Below are 10,297 nucleotides of genomic sequence, written 5' to 3'. Positions count from 1 at the left end.
CGTCATAACTGAAACGCATAGAGCTGGGCTATTTGGTGAACGACTTAGATATTGGCATAGAAAGTACGCTTATTAAGTTTGCGGATGATACCAAACTGGGAGGGATTGCAACTACTTTGGAGGACAGGGTCATAATTCAAAATGATCTGGACAAATTGGAGAAATGGTCTGAGTTAAACAGGATGAAGTTTAACAAAGACAAATGCAAAGTGCTCCACTTAGGAAGAAAAAATCAATTTCACACATACAGAATGGGAAAAGACTGTCTAGGTAGGAGTACGGCAGAAAGGGATCTAGGGGTTATAGTGGACCACAAGCTAAATATGAGTCAACAGTGTGATGCTGTTGCAAAAAAAGCAAACATGATTCTGGGATGTATTAACAGGTGTGTTGTGAGCAAGACACGAGAAGTCATTCTTCCGCTCTACTCTGCTCTGGTTAGGCCTCAGCTGGAGTATTGTGTCCAGTTCTGGGCGCCGCATTTTAAAAAAGATGTGGAGAAATTGGAAAGGGTCCAAAGAAGAGCAACAAGAATGATTAAAGGTCTTGAGAACATGACCTATGAAGGAAGGCTGAAAGAATTGGGTTTGTTTAGTTTGGAAAAGAGAAGACTGAGAGGAGACATGATAGCAGTTTACAGGTATCTAAAAGGGTGTCATAAGGAGGAGGGAGAGAACTTGTACAACCTTAGCCTCTAAGGATAGAACCAGAAACAATGGGTTTAAACTGCAGCAAGGGAGGTCTAGGTTGGACATTAGGAAAAAGTTCTTAACTGTCAGGGTGGTTAAACACTGGAACAAATTGCCTAGGGAGGTTGTGGAATCTCCGTCTCTGGAGATATTTAAGAGTAGGTTAGATAAATGTCTATCAGGGATGGTCTAGACAGTATTTGGTCCTGCCATGCGGGCAGGGGACTGGACTCGATGACCTCTCGAGGTCCCTTCCAGTCCTATAATCTATGAATCTATGAATCTATGTGAACACGGCAAAAACATTCACCATCAAAAATAATCACCGCTGATAATAATCATGGACAAATCAGACATCAGCGAGTATTTTCAACTAGGAGCCATAGCTGTGTTTGTGTATTTGGGAGTGGGAATGGAGATGCAATAAGTTAACATTGCCCTGGAATTCAGAGGTGTTTGTGGCAGAATTTAGTCCCTTGTACCTCGGAGTATGCACAGTCCTGATTACAAGGTAATCTTTTAACCTGTTGGATTTTTTAAACAATTGATTAAACAGTTATTATAAAAATATAATAAATTTATGTATCTTTTATCAATGGAATCTTATATAAAGTGTGATTGATTTAAATCCTTGATAGAGAATGGTTTAAGAAAATAAAACCATTATAGAAAGAATATCACCTATTAAATTCTATAGTCTTTATGGGTAATTTCTATAGAAAAAACTATTAAATTTAGAGAGACCCCTCTTGGTTTTATCCCTATTAAAATTCGATAAGATTTTCGTGTAAACCCCCTCTTCTCCCCAGTCATTGCCACTAAGGCCCTGGTCCTGCAAACACTTATGCATAAGACAGTCCCATTGAGTTCAATCATGTGAATAAGTGTTTGCAGAATCAGGGCTTAGTGTATCAAGGACATAGGGTCCAAACTGCATTTCAACCTTAAACCTGAATTCTCTTGCTTTGAGATTAAAATGATACCTTTAAGGTAAATGGTAAAGAGCCCGTTTGTGCCTTTTCTATAGTTCGTTTAAAAAAAAAAATCACATAAAAAAAATCTCTTATGTGCATGAATGAAAACTACTTCGATCCAAGTTCCCCATTGATAGTGTATTATGGGAAACCTTTGCAGACTGGAGTAACAGTGTTCACAGCTCTAGGTTTCCCTCTGCTGGTGCACTGCACCACAAGGGGTTTGAATACCTTGAGACCACACACAGGCAAAGGGAAGAGCAACCGTGGCCTGAAGAATGTCTTGAATGTGATGTTTCCTTAGGGATTTTCGGAACAATACGAAAACAATTTGTTGGTTTGTATTTTGACTGAAATAGCTTTTGATCACTCAGATGGGTCTGTTCTGCTTGAGAGGGAGCAATCTCCTTTGTAGCAAATGAACAAGGCAAACAGCTAAATCAAAGGCAGTTCTCCATTAAGCGTAGAAAATACCTGAAAAGAGCATATGGTTAATTAAATGTTTAGACGCGTGTTCACTTTGTAAGTGGATTTACAACAGCTGAATTTAACATTATGTGGAGGCTAAGTGTATAATAGTAGTTGCATATTCATTGCCAATGTTTCATGTAAGAGTTTAAAAATAGGGGGGGAAAGATAATGCTAGACACACTGGCTTCACTGAAACTTTAACCATAACCTTTCATCACAACATTTGTTTTTAAATGTGCTTGCTTTCATAATGAATGTTATTTCTTCCTCATGTGGCCTCCCGGGTTCTTTAATTAGAGAAGGCAGAAGTAAATAATTAAAAGCAAAGAGACTGGTTGTAATCAGAAAATGTGTTTACTCTGCCTCACACACTCAGTGTAAGATTCTGGGCAAGTCAGGTAGCTTGGAATATGTTCTGAAACTAAAGCCAACAAATATCCCATTGAAATGAATGGAGGTAGCAGGTGAAGATGGAACCACTAACTACTAAAAGCCTTGCAAGCGATCTACAATATGTATTGCCTCAGTCACCCTAGTTATGCCACCTCCTCATCCTTTATTAAACTTTCCCTTCAGGCTTCTTCTCCCTATACAGGATAATAATAGCATAGGTAAATGCTACTTCATATCGATATAGTTATTACTAAAGAAATACTTAAATGCACAGTATTGAAAAATGCTGTGGAGCATTGCAGGTTGAATTAATTGCAGCTATAGAGCTAGCGTACTATTGCTCCACACTTACGTTTTCGGGTCCCAAACATTCTCCTTTACAAGACTTTTTTGAAGACTGGGAGGAATCTCTGCTGAGCCCCGCATCTTAATTCAAACTTCATGCTACTTTCAAACTTTTCTGTTAGTCACGCCCTAGAATTGAGCTGTGATCCTGCCACATCTCACCAGGTTAAGAGAGTTGTGCTGGTACACTTGGGGTAAGTCGATACTTTGAGGATTCCCAGTTGAGGAGACATACCTGTGCTAGCTTCTCATTGAGCTAGTGTGCTAAAAATAGAGTGTAGCTGTGGAAGTGCAAGCAACGGGAGAGGCTAGTGACCCTGCCTATGGTTGTAGTGACTCTGATGGGCATCTACTCAGGGCAGCTAATCCATCTGACCCATTGCTACATTCTATTTTGAGCATGTAGCTCGATGAGAACTAGCATGGTTATGTCTCCACAAGCTGAGACTCACAGCTCTGAGTGTAGACATACCCTTAGCGGCTGCAAGAAGAAGTGGTGGTGGTGATGATTCAATAGGTGGCACTCTTCCTTTTCAGTTAGCACTGACCCCTCTCTCTTTCCCCCAAGTACAGTGCTGAAGATGACATTGTGATGATATAGATAGTTTTTTGACAGCTTACAGAATAAAGATCCCAAACACAAGTAGTTGTGAAAAATGTGTAGCATTATTTCCAGGAAGAGGTCCAGTTCTGGCATCCAATGTTGGAGGTAAAAAAAACAAACAAACAAACAAACAAAAAAAAAAACCAGAAAAGGTTCAGAAAAGAGAAGCAAGAACAAAGTGAGGTTTGGAAAACCTGAACAACAGTGAGAAACTGTCTCACTCTATTTACTTTGTTCAAGAGAAGTTTAAGAGGTGACTTGATCATGGTTTTCTAGTACAGTACCTACATAGGAAAGAGATTTCTGGTAGTAGACGGCTCATTTGAAAAAGGCATAATGAGATCCAATGGTTGGAAACTGAATCTAGACAAATTGACTAGAATTAAGGCACATGTTGAGGGTAATTAACCCTTAGAACAACATACCTAGGGATGTGATGGATTCTCTGTCACTTTGTCTTTATATCAAGACTGGATAGCTTTCTAGAAGATATGCTATAGCTCAAACAGAAGTTATGTGTGATGCAGAAGTTACTGGGGAGGTTCTATGGCCTGTCTACAAAAGAGGTCAGACTAGATGATCATATCGGTCCCTTCTGGCCTTTTAAAAAAAAATAAAATAAAAAAAATTATGAATAACTCCAGTACGTTTGTCCAAATTCCAGCCAAGGTAATTACATTCAGATTACCTAAATTCCCTGTATGGTTTCAGTACTGTTCCCTTTCTATCCTTTCATGTAGCATTGGCTAGTAGCGCTGTGCATTGTTAAACCACAGTCAGTTCACTGCAGAGGTGGATGCAATTCATTAGCGGCTGACGTAAACCAACTGGTATACAAAAAACACACTAGGCTGTTAACCAGTCTGCTGTGGAATAAAAGGCAAACAATACTGACAGTGCCCATGTGATGCTTGGTGGTTGAGACAGGCTAGGGGGCAGTCCAGAGCAGTAGCCAAGTGTATGCAGGTGATCAGGTAGCTGGGAGGTCAATCGGGATCAGAGGCAGTGCCGGGCAATGGTTAGAGTTCTCAGAGGGGTCAGTAGCTGAAAGATCCAATCCAAGGGGCTGGCTCAGGGAGGTGAGATCGGGAGAGGCAACAAGGCAGGGCAGTCTGGAGGCAGCAATCAGCAGGCACTGGTGTGTTGCTCAGACAGCTTCCTCTCCCTGTTGGGGGTTTTATATATAGTCCCAGTACCCAATGACCATGCTGTGTGTCCCTCCAATTAGGGGCCTTGGATGTGGCTGCTGTGGGTCTGTAGTCTTTTAGCACTAAGGCTGTTGGTCAGTTCAGTGCAGCAGCAAAGGATGGCACTTGGTGGGCCTGAGATCAACACCCAGCGTCATGACACTCAAAAAATCATAAGATTTTAAAATTAACTTTGGTTTCCTTCCCCACCCCTTCTATTCTTTGAGCCCTTGAGTTTTCTAGCATGTCTCTGCAACAATAAGTGCTAGAAAGCTACATTTTTAAGCTGAGATTCTCACATAATAGGACTCTAGGAATTGGAGGTTTAAGAAAAATGTCAGATACTGTGAGTCACAATAAAATCCCAAGGGTTTGCAACATTTGTAATAACATCAGCATCTGTTTCAGTTTAAAGACCAGCATCAGAGAAATATATAAAAGCATTAAGAAGAGGAGGCGTGAACTGAGAGCCATTTAGAGGCCACTAACTCACTTTCACTCACAAACTCTTCCTAACTGAAATGCCCCACCTGTATTGGAGGCTGTTGGATCTGAAGAGCAATGGAAGCAGCACAAGTTGCTGCTTAGAAGCAGCTTCATGATGATGAAAATGTTTGTTTTTTCTTTGAAAAGGGGAGCCCACAAAAGCTGCTCTGGGGGATGGGGATGGAGAACTCGAAGGGCTCTGGAGCATTTGAAGTGGGGTGAGGTTGAGCCCAGGCTTGTTTTTTTTTTTTTTAAGCGGGGGGGGGGGACAAACCAGCAGGCAGGGAGAGCTGATGGCAACTACTCCCCCCCCAAAGCACTGCTGCGAGCAGGCCAAACAAGCAACTGCAGAAATGGCTGGTGGAGTCTGGAAGGAGGCTGCGCAGCACTGGAGGAGAGATGGAGAGAGAGTGGCCAGTAGCAAGCAGAGCAGCTATCAGCACCAGAAAAAGAGACGCAGTAAATTGGGAGCCAGTGGATAGGGACGTTGGTGGCCAAGCTGCATCATGAGAGAGACACAAGGAACAGAGCTGAAAGGGGAACAGTCCCATTCAAGAAGTACAGGAAAGACATGTGGTAGGAACAGTAGGGATGACCACAAAAGGGACAGTATAGAGAAAGAAGACAGTGTATAAGGTGAAGAGAGAAGAAGTTAAAGGATGAACAGTACAGTTAAACAAGAGTTAAAAAAACTAAAGAGTCTCTAAGTAGTCTAAGAAACTGGTAGAAAGACATTTGTTAGAAAACTGTGAGAAAAGTAAAGCAAGAATGAAAAGTGAAGGAAATAAACTTTAAGAAAAAGAGAACCTGTACAAAGGAACAGACTTAAGAAATGAGGAAGTGAACTGTAGCAAAAGTGAGACAGCATCTCCGAGTATCCAAAGTGAAGTGACAGCAATAGAGAAATTGTCAGAGAGCAAAGGGACTGGAAACCAGAAAGGAGCTCAGGGAGAACTGTTCAGTCAAGAAACCAACACATCATCTCAAGGAATACATGTCTTTATTTAATCTGGAACTCAAAACAGTAAACAAAGATTGCACAAGAGGATTGTCCAAGATATAACTAAACATCCCAAGAACTTTTCCTTCAAACTCTGGGCTTACAGAGGCTGAAAACTGAGAAACTGAAAAGAGAACATGTAACAGTGGGGTTTATGTTCTACTGTACTGTATTATCTAATTCCAAATTCTGTTATTTCATAAATCTAAATTGTTACCTACAAAGTGAGTTTAATTAAGATAAATAGTAACTATGCAGTCAATAACAGTAGCAGTCAACAGTAGTTTACAGTGTATGTCTAAGTATTGATTCCTGCTAAAACAACTAATTCTGATTTGTGTGTGAATATTCCCCACTTAATTGATTTCTACTCTACCCCAACTGATTGAGATAAAACATCATTTGGCCTCTAGATTGCCTCTGCCTCTCCTTATTGCTCTGATTCAGGACACCCTTCCAGGGGCTTATTTCAGAATGAATGGCTGTATTTGTGCTAATTGAAATGTTTGCAGGTATTAAGATCACAAACACATAACCATTCTTCTGGGTACCAAGAATGGGTCAGAGTGGGCTACATGATTGTGTCTGTGTATTTTGGCAAATTGGGTATCCCAGTCCTAGCTCAACGCTACTCTAGACAAGTGCTGCCTTTATTTTTTGGCAGATTGTTCAAGAGGTCTCTTTCATCCACGTGGCAGTGGAAAGGCATTAAATTATACATAAATCATTTCACTGGAGCCTGGAAACGGAGTGTTGAACCACAAACTCCGGCAGAAGAGCAGCAGAATTAATGCACGGTTTTGAACAATTTTAACATTAATGAGTCTAGTTTAACCACATGCAATGTACAAGATCTTAAACTGGATATTGTGTAACTCAGTGGTGGTTTTGTGTAATTCGCATTTGGGCTTTTTCTTTTAAAAATGAATTGTTTTCTCTTGCAAGGTGCCAAATGCTAGCTCCAGAGACTGAATTCCTCTCTCCACACAACAGTGTTCAGCACAAGCAGTGGCAATGCAAGCTGCCTTATCTTCTCCTACACTCAACCTTAGTCCTCCTCTAGAGGCACTAAGGATGAAGGGGGTAGTTCTGTTTGTGTCCATGAAGTTTTGGATTATCTTGTGATAGCAAACTCTGGTGCCAGCTATGGTGGTTGTTTCTGTCTACCAAAAATTGGATTAGTCCTGAATGTAATTAACAACCAAGAGCTCATTAAAAGGCTTGATGTTCTATTACCAATCCCATGAGCTAAGTTTTCCATGATTATTGGATGTGTGTCTCATGGTAGTGAAGCCTGCTTGTGGTGACCACCTAGGGGACCAGGAAAAAATTGGCCACCTAGTAGAGGGAATCTTTAACTAAAGGTCAGTTACAATTGTAATGGAAAGTACAAGGAAATACTTTAAATTAGCTGCTCAAGACAAGAAACTGCCTATTAATAGTAGTCTTTAGTGCAGATTTCATCACATACAGAAGCAAAGAACACAATTTTATTATAATTTACTAACTCAAGTCATAACACTGAAAATATTGCTAGACTATTGTGAGCCTGGAAGCAATGCACTCAAGGTTTATGATGAATGTGTCTAGCCCTAAGATACTGAACGATGATGCAAGGAGAAAGAGTGCAGAAAGCATTCCCCTGACACCTGATGCAACTCTGGGGAGTGGAACAGGGGAAGGTACAAGGACACTCCCTCAATCTCCAGGGCTGTTCCACCATAGCTGTCCTAACCAAAGGGCTGGGAGGTGGAACTGACCTCAGGGGGAGGGGTGAGAGATAAGCAGCACACAAGCAAACACACAATGACTTCACACCCCTTCCTCTCCTGGAAGTAGCATGCATGCGGCACAAAATGGCTCCAGCAGCTCTAGCTTAGGCAGCACCCCACTGACATTGCTTTAAGCCACAACTAAGCCCTAAGGCTTTGTATCATTATAAAGCACCAGCAATCTTACTGAACAGATCTTGTCCTGCTAGATATCTCCATAGCATTAACTAAATCTTCGAGAGAGTCATGCCAGGGTATTAGAGAAGTATGAGTGGTACTAAAAAGCAACAAGCCCCAGATGGAGACCTGGAGTATGCGCACACCACAAAACAGGTCAGTGGTAAATGCATTAAATGAGGATAAAATGAAACCATTCAGAAAAAAATACAGGACAGATCAACACCGTATGAAATGTGCCTGAAAGACCATCATTCTTGGGCTGTATGAACTGAAATGAGTTGTAGTGTCCTAAAATCATATGTAAACTGGTCCAAAGTTACCTCAAACATTAATCCCATTGAAAAGACTGCCAACTCCAACAGCAATTCAGCACTACATCTCCAAGAAAAGACAAGGGATTTTGGAAGGCAGTGGGAAGGTATTGACAAAGATACTGTCATGCCATAAATGCAAATGGAATAAGAATTGGCACAAAACAATGTTACAAATGATGGGAAAAAATTAGTGGCTAAACAGATTCTGTAAATCTGGAAAGTGTATAGTAAGAAGACTACTGGCTTATTAATGGGTGCTTTCCCTCCACACCAGCTGAGCTGGATAGAAACAAACAAAACAATCTAGCCAGTGGAGAGCAGTTACCCAGTTCAACAGCCAGCTGGTAAAAGACAATTAAGGAATCACTAACATACAGGAGAAGGAAAGGATATCCTGAGGCCAGAGAAGACTGGCCAGAGGCTGCAGGAAAAGCACAGCAGGCTGGAGGCAGCAGCCTGGTAGCTGGCTAGGACAGGAATGTTGGGCAGGAGGCATCCAAGGAGCTGGAATTGGAAGGCTGAGAACACATGGCATTGCCGGCAGGGGGCAGCTGTAGTTGCAGCTAGAATCAGGAGAGCCGTGAGGAGGGACCCAGTGAAGAGCTAGCATTTTACCCTTGCATGGACTGCCCATGGGGGCTGAATAAGGAACTGCTGGGTTAATCTTTTGTTGTCACCATGAAAGGCACTGTGTGAGGGTAATCGTACCTCTGAACTTCTGGCAGCCCTAGTAAAGAGATCCTCCATTCCTCAGAATGGGCACGTGCTCACGGGAATGCACTATGCATTAGAGTCCATAGGAACCCAAAGCTCTAAGCGCTTGCTCCTGAGGCTGTGGGCAGCGGCACTGGAACCATTTGTATAGTGGGGGTGCTGAGAGTCATTGAACCAAACTGTAAACCCCGTATATGATGGAAATCATTTCAAGCCAGGGGGTGCTGCAGCACCCCCAGTTCCAGCACCTATGGCTGTGAGTCACAGAGCACATGGCCAGCTATCTACAGGAGACTCACAAAGATACCCTGCAGCTGGGCTGATGACAATATTCGTGCCACAGCTAGAGCTGCTTGCGTGATGAAAAAGTTACAGAATGTCTCTCCTCAGGCAGACAATGCAAGGTGAACAGCACTGTCTTTCAGCTTTCTCAATGCCTGGCTGCAATCAGCACCTGGACGAAACTGAACCCAGGAAGAATGGAGGCAATGCAGATGGGTAGAGGAGAGTGCTTTGAAGAGCTCACCTTCTCCATGACATCCCCCTCTTTCAAGGGCATCTGCTTTCAGCTCATTAAGTCAGGCCTCAGCCTTTTGGCCTCCTCCCTGTCACTGCATATTCACTGAGCCACAGCTGCCCAAAAAAAAAAAAAAAAAAAGCCTACTTTTATCCATGATTGGCCTGGAGGCCATGCTCCATCTGTTGTGCTCAGACCTGGCTGTGGTGATCCATGTAACCTCTAGGCTTGACTTGCAATTAATCTCTAAGAAAGAAGCCACGCACCCTATAAAAGCTCCAGCTGGTATGAAACAGAAAAGACCATCTGCTTAGCAGGGCCGGCTCTAGGTTTTTTGCCGCCCCAAGCAAAAAAAATGTTTGGCTGCCCCCCCACCCCAGCCCTGGGCTCTCCCCCCCCACCCCCCGCACCTCTCTGCCGCCCCAGCCCTGGGCTCTCCCACACACCCCCACCCGCATCCCTTGCCACCCCAGCCCTGGGCTCTCCTCCCCCTCCCACCTGCACCCCCTGCCGCCCCAGCCCTGGGCTCCCTCCCCCCCACCCATACCCCCTGCTGCTCCAGCCCTGGGCTCTCCCCCTGCCAACTGCACCCTCCTTCCACCCCAGCCCTGGGTCACTGGTAACTCACTCCCAGGGCAGGTCATTCAGCAG

The sequence above is a fragment of the Chrysemys picta genome, chromosome 1 (assembly GCF_011386835.1).
Source record: "Chrysemys picta bellii isolate R12L10 chromosome 1, ASM1138683v2, whole genome shotgun sequence".
In the NCBI taxonomy this organism is placed as follows: domain Eukaryota; kingdom Metazoa; phylum Chordata; order Testudines; family Emydidae; genus Chrysemys; species Chrysemys picta.
The sequence above is the reverse complement of the archived record's forward strand: the minus strand, read 5'-3'. Positions refer to the sequence as shown.